Genomic DNA, 11,792 nt, shown 5'->3' with positions numbered 1-11,792 from the left:
GGGTGGAGCGGACGCTGTCCGGCGCGGGCCGGACACGTCCGTCGGCGGCGGAGGAAGGAGATCTGTTTTTTTTTTAGGGTTTCGGACGGGGGAAGAAGAGATCCGAATGGAGGGGGGTATAAATAGGCATAAGTGGAGCTAGGAGAGTCCAAATGAGGTGCAGTTTTCGCCCACACGATCGTGATCGAACGCTCTAGGACATGGAGCAGAGTTTGGTGGGTTTTGGGCCAAATTTGGGGGGTGTTGGGCTGCAACACACACGAGGCCTTTTTGGTCCCTCGGTTAACCGTTGGAGTATCAAACGAAGTCCAAATGACCCGAAACTTGACAGGCGGTCTACCGGTAGTAAACCAAGGCCGCTTGACAAGACTCGGTCCAATCCGGAAATGTTTAAACCCCACACAAGAAAGAAAGGTAGAAATGACCACCGGAGGAGAACGAATCGCCGGAATGCAAAACGGACAACGGGGAAAATGCTCGAATGCATAAGATGAACATGTATGCAAATGCAATGCACGTGATGACATGATAAGAGATGCCCGAAAAAGAAAACAACACACGGAGACAAAGACCCGAACCCGAGAAATAAATATAACTTAGCGCCAGGGACGGCAAGAGTTGGATACAAATATGGAAAGTATATCTGGGGCGTTACATGCACTCACACGCCTATCATTGGAGAAACCCCCGAGGCTCGGGCCTTGGAGGAGGTACGCCTAGCTAACTTGGCTGAGCGCACTCGACTGGATAACCTTCAGCGGGCTCTCGACGAGCGCGCTCAGGAGCGGATCCATGAGTCCAGTGGACGACAGCTTTTTCCGCCTCCACCTAAGGTATACCGCACTCCGATTCAGAATCTCACAGCTGTGGCCCGAATAGCGTACTCGATCCAACCTTCCCTGTCAGAAGCTGGCAGAGGGTTGATGCAGATCCGGGCCTTTCTCCGGGCAGCGGGAGAGCAAAACACAGCAGTATCTCAGTCGCGGAATAGGATTCACAGCAGATCCGTTGCAGCGGACACGGTTGAGTCAGCTCACAGCCCAAGATCGCCTCTGCGGCATGAAGGCCGTGGGCAGTATGATCATCCACTCGACCGTGACAATCATCGTCAAGGACCCACGCCTCCTCCAAGGAGTGCGTCGTATGTGCCGCGGCAGGACGATGACACGCGCCATCATGGCGGCGAGCGCAGAGCCTCAGTTGACCCAAGGGAACTGGGCTTCGACGCGAGGTCTATCCTCGTTCAAGGCCTGGTCGACCGGAACAGAGCACACAGAGAAGACCCTGGCAGAGATCGTCCAAGTGGCAGCAGAGTGCATGTTTCCGGTCCCGAGTGTTTTAACAGGGCCATCAGGGCAGCGGTGATTCCTCCCAACTTCAGGTTGGCGTCCGGGGTTAATAAATTCACCGGCGAATCCAAGCCTGAAACCTGGCTTGAAGATTACCGAGTGGCTGTGCAGATTGGAGGCGGAAACAACGAGATAGCGATGAAGCATATCCCTCTTATGTTGGAAGGGTCGGCCCGAGCATGGTTGACTCAGTTGACTCCGGGCAGTATACACAGTTGGGAGGAGCTAGCTCGAGTGTTTGTAAGAACTTTTGAGGGCACGTGCAACTGACTTGCAGGGTTGCCCGAGTTGTAGCATTGTGTGCAGAAGCCGAATGAGACTTTGAGGGAATTCATTCAGAGATGGACCACTTTGCATCACACCGTTGAGAATGTATCAGAGCATCAAGCGGTATGCGCTTTCAAGGAAGGCGTCAAGTACAAAGAGTTGGTCTTGAAATTCGATCGGACTGGAGATATGACTCTGACTCGGATGATGGAGATAGCAACCCGGTACGCTAACGGAGAAGAAGAGGATCGACTCCGTAGCGGGAAGAGTAAACTAGTCGGCCAAGAGGCTGGTGGAGGTAACTCCAGTCAGAAACAGAAGCGTAAGGCCGAACCAGCGGCACCTAGAGAGATTGCGGCAGTGAATCCAAGAAAGTTTAAGGGAAAACCTAAGGGGCCCTGGCCCCCTAAGAAGGTAAAAGACCAAGCAGGGAATGACGTGCTGGATTTGCCATGTGACATCCACACGAAGAAAGACGAAGAAGGTAATCTGATTTACCCGAAGAATTCCACCGGACAATGTCGACTCCTAATCCAGCAGTTCCGAGAGAAACAGCCCAATGAGAAGGAGAAAGAGTTGGAAAAAGATGAAGATGAAGAGGAAAACGATGGTTATCCCAAAGTCAATTCCATTCTGATGATTTTTTGCTGATGTTGAAAGCAAGAGTCGATTGAAGGTCATCAACAGAGAAGTGAATATGGTCGCTCCTGCAGCGACGACCGCCTAACTGAGATGGTCTCAGACAGCCATCATGTTCGACCAGTCTGACCAACCTGCTCGTTTGGCCACCCCTGGGAGGCAAGCACTGGTGGTCGACCCCGTGGTTGGGGGCACTCGACTGACCAAAGTACTGATGGACGGTGACACTGGTCTGAACATCCTTTACGCTGAAACCTTGAAGGGGATGGGCATTCCGAAACCCAAACTTAGCGAGAGCAACATGAGTTTTCATGGTGTTATCCCTGGAAAGAAAGTCGAATCACTCGGCCAGATCGCCCTCGATGTGGTTTTCGGTCATACCAAGCATTACCGTAAGGAGAAGTTGACATTTGAAGTTGTGGATTTCCAAAGTGCCTATCATGCCATTCTGGGTAGGCCAACCTATGCACGTTTTACGGCTCGACCATGTTATGTGTACCTCAAACTGAAGATGCCTGGCCCCAAAGGTGTGATCACAGTTAGTGACAATCGGCAGAAGGCTGAGGAATGTTTCCAGAAAGGTTCCAAAATTGCCGATGCACAGATGGCAGCAGTTGAATTCGAAGAGTATCAGAAGAATGCAGATCCGAGTGACTTGCTCTGAGCCAAGAAGCCTGCCACAGATTCTGCATTTCCGTCGACTGGTGAGACAAAGCCAGTTCATATTCACCCGACAGATGCCAATGCTGCACCGACTCATATATCAACAACACTCGACAGCAAATAGGAAGAAGCGCTCGTCCAGTTCCTCCGTGAGAACTGGGACATCTTTGCATGGAAACCTTCTGACATGCCAGGTGTACACAGGGAACTGGCCGAGCACCGTTTGTGTGTCGACCCCAAGGTAAAACACGTCACAGAGCAACTTCGGCGGTCCGCCGTGCAGAAGAGGAAAGCAATTGGCGAAGAAGTGGCTCGACTGTTGGCAGCAGGGTTCATCCCTGAAATCTACCAGTCCGAGTGGTTAGCCAACGTAGTCATGGTTCCTAAGAAGGATGATTCACTTCGTATGTGCATTGATTTCAAGCATATCAATCGGGCCTTCCCGAAAGATCACTTCCCTCTCCCTCGCATCGATCAGATTGTTGACTCGACTGCGGGGTGCGAGCGCTTGTCTTTCTTAGATGCATATTCCGGATATCATCAGATCCGACTGTATGGTCCCGATGAAATAAAAACAGCCTTCATCACCCCATTCGGGTGCTTTTTCTATGTCACCATGCCTTTTGGTTTGCAAAATGTCGGAGCCACATTCATGAGAATGATTCAGAAGTGCCTGCTCACTCAAATCATTCGGAATGTGGAAGAGTACATGGATGACATTGTGGTCAAGTATCGCAAAGGTTCCGACCTATTGACTGACCATGCAGAAACCTTTACCAACCTGAGGAGGTACTATATCAAGCTTAATCCATCAAAGTGCACATTCGGAGTTCTAGGAGGAAAGTTACTCGGTTTTCTCATTTCCGAACGAGGGATCGACGCCAATCCAGAAAAAGTTGATACCATCCTCCGAACGAAACGCCCCGTGTGACTGCATGACGTTCAGAAGCTGACTGGTTGTTTGGCGGCCCTGAGTCGATTCATTTCTTGTCTCGGTAAAAAGGCCTTGCCTCTTTACCGACTAATGAAGAAATCTGATAAGTTCGAGTGGACTGAAGAAGCTGATGCAGCGTTTGCAGAGCTCAAAACCCTGCTTTCCACCCAGCCGGTGCTTGATACGTCTCCAACGTATCTATAATTTTTGATCGTTCCATGCTATTATATTACTTGTTTTGGATGCTTATGGGCTTTATTCTACATATTTATATCATTTTTGGGACTAACCTACTAACCAGAGGCCCAACCCATATTGATGTTTTTTTGCCTATTTCAGTATTTCGAAGAAAAGAAATATCAAACGGAGTCCAAACGGAATGAATCCTTTGGGAGCGTTATTTTTGGAACAAATCTGATCCGAAGAGCCAGGAGTGCAAGTCAAGAAAGCTCCGAGGGCCCCACGAGATAGGAGGGCCCCCCTGTATGCCGCGCCCCCTTGTCTCGTGGGTCCCTCGAGCGTCCACCGACGTACTTCTTCTTCCTAGATATACCTACGGACCCCGAAAACATCCAGGGGCACCACGAAACACAATTTCCACCACCGTAACCTTCTGTATCGGCGAGATCCCATCTTGGAGCCTTCGTCGGCACTCTGCCGAAGGGGGAATCGACCACGGAGGGCCTCTACATCAACATCCTTGCCCCTCCTATGAGTTGTGAGTAGTTTACCACAGACCTACGGGTCCATAGTTATTAGCTAGATGGCTTCTTCTCTCTCTTTTTGTATCTCCCTCTCTTGTTCTCTTCGGGGAAAACCAACGCTAGCTCAAGACGTAGCAGTGCTCACTGCGCCAATCAGCAAAGAGCCTTTACTGCTTTACATTGCAGCCACTGGACAAGTTGTCAGTACAGTACTCACGGTCGAGCGAGAAGAAGAAGGAAAAGCTTACAAGGTTCAACGCCCAGTCTATTATCTCTTTGAAGTTCTGACTCCATCCAAGCAACGATATCCACATTATCAGAAGCTTGTCTATCGAATATACATGACCATGAAGAAGGTTGCGCATTATTTCTTTGACCACTCCATTACAGTCATCAGCGATGCGCCACTATCTGAAATTCTGAATAATAGAGATGGAACTGGTCGAGTGGCAAAATGGGCGATTGAACTCCTTCCATTGGATATCAAGTTTGAGGCTAAGAAAGCGATCAAGTCCCAAGCAATCTCAGATTTCTTTGCTGAGTGGATTGAGCAGCAATTTCCGACTCAAGTTCACTCGGAGCATTGGACTATGTTCTTTGATGGCTCCAAGATGCTAAATGGTTCAGGTGCGGGGGTAGTATTGGTATCCCCCCGTGGAGACAAGCTTAGTTATGTTCTCCAGATTCATTTTGATTCCTCCAATAATGAAGCCGAATATGAAGCAGTTTTATATAGGTTGCGTATGGCAATTTCACTCGGCGTCTGTCGCCTTATGGTCTACGGCGACTCAGATTTGGTGGTTAATCAGGTGATGAAGGAATGGGATGGCAGGAGCGCAGCCATGACTGATTATTGCAATGCAGTAAGAAAGCTGGAAAGAAGTTTGAAGGTTTGGAGCTTCACCACATTACCCGACTGAAAAATCAAGCTGCAGATGAGTTGGCAAAGATAGGATCAAAGAGAGAGGCCATTCCCCGAAATGTGTTTTTGGAACATATTCATTCACCTTCAGTTCAGGAAGATCCTTTCACCGAAGAACCACCATAGCCCAAGAGTGCCATAGATCCGACTGAAGTCGAAATCCCAGCCGTGGTCGACTTAGTCATGGAGGTTTTGGTCATCACTCCTGACTGGACAGTGCCAGACATTGCATACATTCTTAGGAAAGAACTCCCAGAGGATGAAGAAGAGGCTCGACAGATCGTCCAACGGTCTAAAGCCTTTACTGTGATAAAAGGTCAGTTGTTCAGAGAAAGTGTAACTGGGGTCTGCCAGAAGTGCATCATGCCAGAAGAAGGCTGATGACCCACAACTATAGGGGATCTATCGTAGTCCTTTCGATAAGTAAGAGTGTTGAACCCAACGAGGAGCAGAAGGAAATGATAAGCGGTTTTCAGCAAGGTATTCTCTGCAAGTACTGAAATAAGTGGTAACAGATAATTTTGTGATAAGATAAATTGTAACGAGCAACAAGTAACAAAAGTAAATAAAGTGCAGCAAGGTGGCCCAATCCTTTTTGTAGCAAAGGACAAGCCTGGACAAACTCTTATAATAGGAAAAGCGCTCCCGAGGACACATGGGAATATCGTCAAGCTAGTTTTCATCATGTTCATATGATTCGCATTCGGTACTTTGATAATTTGATATGTGGGTGGACCGGTGCTTGGGTACTGCCCTTACTTGGACAAGCATCCCACTTATGATTAACCTCTATTGCAAGCATACGCAACTACAACAAAAGTATTAAGGTAAACCTAACCACAACATGAAACATATGGATCCAAATCAGCCCCTTACGAAGCATCACATAAACTAGGGTTTAAGCTTATGTCACTCTAGCAACCCATCATCTACTTATTACTTCCCAATGCCTTCCTCTAGGCCCAAATAATGGTGAAGTGTTATGTAGTCGACGTTCACATAACACCACTAGAGGCTAGACAACATACATCTTCTCAAAATATCGAACAAATACCAAATTCACATGACTACTAATACCAAGACTTCTCCCTTGTCCTCGGGAACAAACGTAATTACTCACAAAGCATACTCATGTTCATAATCAGAGGTGTAATAATATGCATAAAGGATCTGAACATAGGATCTTCCACCAAATAAACCAACACTGGTGGAAAAAGGGCCTTTGGTCGCGGTTCGCAACTGCCATTAGTCGCGGTTGCGCAACCGCGACCGAACGGGCGCGACTAAAGGCCCCCCCCTTTAGTCGCGGTTTCTTAAGAACCGCGACTAAAGGCTCGTCCACGTGGGCGCCAGGTGGCCGTCGGGGCGGAGGACCTTTAGTCGCGGTTCTTCTGGCCAACCGCGACTAAAGGCCGCCGCAGGTTTAGGGTTTTAGCCCCCCCCCCTTAAACCTGTTTTCTGTTTAATTTGTATTGTTTTATTTCTTTTGTGCTTTATTTTAATTTTGAAGGAGTTTCATATATTCTACGGTACTACATACATGCATATGAATGTACAATTTCAAATAAATTTGAAATTAGAACCAAAAAGAATTCAAGAGGAATATACAATATATATTCAATATCATCGGATGACCATATACAATTTTGAACAAGTTTCCATACATGATTTAATGCATATAAAGTTCTACGTCCTCGTAATAGTGTTCTCCTTTAGGATGGAGGACTTCCCTGCTGAACCATCCAGCTAGTTCCTCTTGAAGTGGTCGGAAGCGAGCTTCTAGACTAAGCATCCACCGGAGGTTATTCCTCTGAGCATTGGTATCACTCGGAACCCGCTCAGAGGTGTATCTCCGGATCATCTCACAGACATAGTATCCACATAGATTGGTCTCCGGTGGCTGAATATCCCCAGCATTCTTAGCCTTTAACATTTTGAATTCTAGCTCTTTTTTGAATTCACCGAACTTTGTATCTACGAACCGTCTCCAAACCCTACGAGGCAAAGAAAATTAAATGAACAAGAGAGTTATTAATTAGTTACTTGATATTAGGAAATGAACGAAATAGGCCGATCGATATAGAGCGCAAATGAATGAAAATAATTACTTCTGCAGCATTCTTCTCATGCCGCCCCAAAGCTTTGGATCCATATTCACAGAGTCGTGGACGAGACATTCTGAGGTGTTAACTTTAATTACTAGCAGAATCCAGTGGAACCTGCGGACACGATACATGCACAGTACGTCATGCATAACTCATCGATTAGCCGGCCACATACCATGCATGGAGTAAACAAAAGAGAATGTGCTCAAGACAGAAACACTCACTCAAAATGGTAAGGAAATAGAATATCACTTTTGAGTTCCTGCTTTGTAAGAAACTGCCACAGGTCTGCCTCCACGTCGGCGGGGTAACACTCCAACACATGTCCATTAACGATGTGTGGGTCAATGAACCCAACATCATGGATGTTCCTTACTCTGCATTCCTTAATCTTCATTCTGCATGTATAATAGCGGACACAACAATATAGTTAGGACATATATATAGTGCAGGCAATATGAACGAGATGGGGTAGAATTAATAAATCACTTACAGAACGTAGCAACTGATGATAGATTTATCGAGCTCGCGCAGATTGAAAAGCTGGAACAATTCACTCAGTTCAATTTGTACATAGTAATGTTTGAAGTGATGCTCATGTCTAACTTCCGCATAAATATATTCTTTGGCGTTTTTATTTTTTATGTAACCCTTGTACCATTTCAGCAGACCTTTCATTTGTGGAGGTAGATCCTTTTCCTGCGCAGGCTCGACGAGAGGCCCATTCTTGACATATGTAATTACTACCTCCTTCACTGGCGCCTCATCAAGGCCTAACAGTTCACGAAGAGTAATACCTAAGTTGGCCGCTTGTTCTCTGGCACTCGTTACAGTCAATCCCTGTGCTGCCGCAGCTTGTATGATCTCGGGGGCATCCGGACAGAAGGCTTCCACTATAAGCGGGGCAATCGATTGTTTACTTTGTTCCCCGAGCTGGGCAACTTGTTTCCCGCTTTTTTTACTTTCGGCATTCTCCCGCTCTTTGTTCTCCTTGAACATGAGTGCCTGCCTGCGAAGTTCACGTGCATAGTCGTTAGGCAGATTCTTCGCGGCTTGGGACGGTGTGCTCAAAAATGACTTAGCCCACTTCTTTTGCTCATCAGAAAATACTGGCTTGGGCTCGGGCTCTCTTTTCTTCTTGCAGTCCGCCTTCCATTTCTCCAAATCAGCAGCCGCGGCCGCGTCGACTTCCTCGGCACTACGTTCCCAAGGCCTTGTGGGGAGAGGCTTCAGTGATGGCTCCGGTACCTTTGTGGTCTTAGGTACATAAGGGTCCGGGTTAATAATCCAGGACTGCTTCTGCTTCTTTGCCGGAGGTGGATTGGGGGGCGGCGTCTGATCACCCGCCGGACGAGGACTGGGGGGCGGCGGCTGATCACCCGCCGGACGTTGTGGACTGGGGGGCGGCGTCGGTTGACGTGACGGAGGTGTAGGTGAACCGCCACCACCACCACCACCACCACCACCACCACCACCACCGCCACCGCCACCACCACCACCGTAGGGGGGTGGACTTGTTGTCCTTGGCGCCTCGCCTGGAAACTTGATAAACTTCTTTTGCCATAGAATGAAATGGCGCTTGACATCTCCAAGTCTTTTCTCCCCTTCAGGTGTAGCAATGTCAATCTCCAGGTCCTCAAACCCTTGGACTATGTCCTCCACCGTGACACGAGCATAGCCATCTTGAATGGGGTTGTTGTGGTGGAGTGCTCCAGGTAAACATGGTAAAGCACTGCCGATGGCTACCTTCATGGACATGTTCCCGATAGGATAATACAGATGACATTCTTTCATCTCCTTTATATCGTCCACGGGGTAGCGAGGAGGCTCCGGTGAAGTAATTTCGACCACCAGAGGCTCCAGTGCAGTAATTTGGACCACCAGAGGCTCCGGTGCAGTAATTTCGATCGTCGGTGCATCTGCACCAGCCGGTGGGGCCTCCGTGGAAGCCACGCTGCTTCTCCGCTGCTGGCTTCCGAGATCCGCTGGATGATCTTCATGCTGCACCCGAGCTGCATCTCTTTCGGCTACTAGTACACTCATGGTTTTCTTCATCACATCCATTTCCGATGCCAACCGCGCCACAACATCTGCTTCCCGATCCATCTTTCTCTTACGGCTTCTGTAACCGTACGGGTCATCGTTCTGGGGGAACCCTATTTTCCACGGAATGTGCCCCATGCCTCGTACACGTCCTCCGTGTTCAGGATTCCCGAGGGCTTTTGTCAGCGCGTCATTCTCTCTGTTGAACTTGATCTTCCCCTGTTGAGCATCCCTCATTGCGTTAATAAGGGCTTGGGTGGGTTTAATTAATTTGCCCCGGTAAACACACTCCCCTGTCTCCGGGTTCAGCGTTCCCCCATGCCCGTACCACCAGCTTTTGGCCCTTGGGTCCCATCCCTCCGTACCTGGACGGATTCCTCGCGCCCTCAGCTCGTTCTCCATCTTCTCCCACCTAGGCTCCCAAAGGCGATACCCTCCTGGCCCCATAACATGATTGTACTCCTTCTTAGCCGCATTTTCCTTATTTTTTTTCGATATTTGAATGAACTGCTCCGATTTCTTTTGCTTCACAAATTCTGGCCAATCATCTTTCAGTTTCTCATATTGTCCTTTGAAATCCGGAGTCTTGTTCTACTTGACAAAGTCATGGGCTAGATTTTGCTTGAATTTCCGGAATGCGTCGGCCATCTTATGAAGAGCGAACTGTTTGACTAGCCTCCTCCTCTCCTTGTTTTCCTCAATCTTGTTACCCTCCTCATCGAATTTGTTGTATTCCGGAGGTAGAACGAAATGTTCCATAAGCTTCTTGAAGCAATCTTTTTTTGTTCTCTTATCGACAAAAGTGAAACCATCAATTCGTGCCTTCTTTGGCTCATTCCACTCCTGGACGGTGATCGAGACGTTGTCTCTAACAATGGCTCCGCATTGGCTGACAAACTTGGTGGCGTTCTTGCGGGGCTCCAGCGGCCTGCCGGTTGCACTGTCGACAACCTCGATGGTGCATGTTTCTCCTTGTTTCATCGTCTTGGTTGCGCCACGCTTTGACGACGTACTCGATTGTTTCGACGATCCGGCCGAGGGCTAAAATAAGAAAGAGAGTCGCGCGCGTTAGTACACACATATTTATTCAAATCAGTTAGTTTGTATCACTAGAGGCTCAATGTATATATATACCTCGGCGCCGGAGGTGGTTGCTACTTCCATTTGAAGATCGTCGTTTATCGACGTTTGTTCGGCATCATCTTGCTGACGGCGCCCTTCATCTTCACCGTCAAGGTTCAGATAAGAAGAGATATCATCTTCTTCTTCTCCGGTCGGCACATATAGAATATCGCCGTTTATGATGCCGAACATATGTGCTTCACCGTCCGGATCATAGTTGTCCATAATCGGGTCAGCTCTATCGTCCGCCATTATGTCAGTCCTGAAAACATGTAGTAAAAACAAATTAATTAAGTGAAGAAGGGGGGCGGTGGCGGTGGCGGTGGCGAAAGGGCGGTGGCGAAAGGAGGGGGCGAGGAAGGGCTGGGAGAGGGTGTCGCGGTAGAGCGCGAGACGGGGCGGCAGACGACGGCGTCACGGAGAGGGGAGGCGAGGACAACACATTTATCACCCTCGCCGTCCCCTCTCGATCCCTAAAAAAACACCGCGCCCATCGCCGCCCCCCTCGCCGCCCCTCTCCGTATAAACAAATTGTCCGAACAGAGCTTGGAGTAGAGTGGCTAGGGTTTGGCCAGGGATGCGGATGGAGACGAATATATGTGGGGTCGGGATGGCCCATGTGCAGGGCGGGGGGTGCTGGCCACACTCTTTTTTCTTTTCTTTTTCATTTCATTTCATTTTTTCTTTTCCTGTTTTTATCCTTTTCATCTTTAAAACAATTCAGTATATCAAAATATAGCAATGAAAAAAGATATTTGAGAAATCATAAAATGTATGTGAATTCAAAAAAATGAATCATAAAATGTTCATGGATACAAAAACATTGTGATTTTCTTCTTCCTTTTTTTTTCTTATTTCTTTTTTTCTTCTTTCTTTTTTTCTTCTGTTGTTTTCTTCCTTTTTCCTTTTTTCTTCCTTTTTCTTGTTTTTCTTCTGTTTTTCTTTTGTTTTCTTCTTCTTTCTTTCTTCTTCTTCCTTTTTCTTTCTTGTTTTTTCTTCTTCCTTTTTCTTTCTTCTTTCTTTCTTCTTTCTTTTTTTCTTCTT

Source organism: Triticum dicoccoides, chromosome 4A (genome assembly GCF_002162155.2).
Source record: "Triticum dicoccoides isolate Atlit2015 ecotype Zavitan chromosome 4A, WEW_v2.0, whole genome shotgun sequence".
Lineage (NCBI taxonomy): Eukaryota > Viridiplantae > Streptophyta > Magnoliopsida > Poales > Poaceae > Triticum > Triticum dicoccoides.
The sequence above is the reverse complement of the archived record's forward strand: the minus strand, read 5'-3'. Positions refer to the sequence as shown.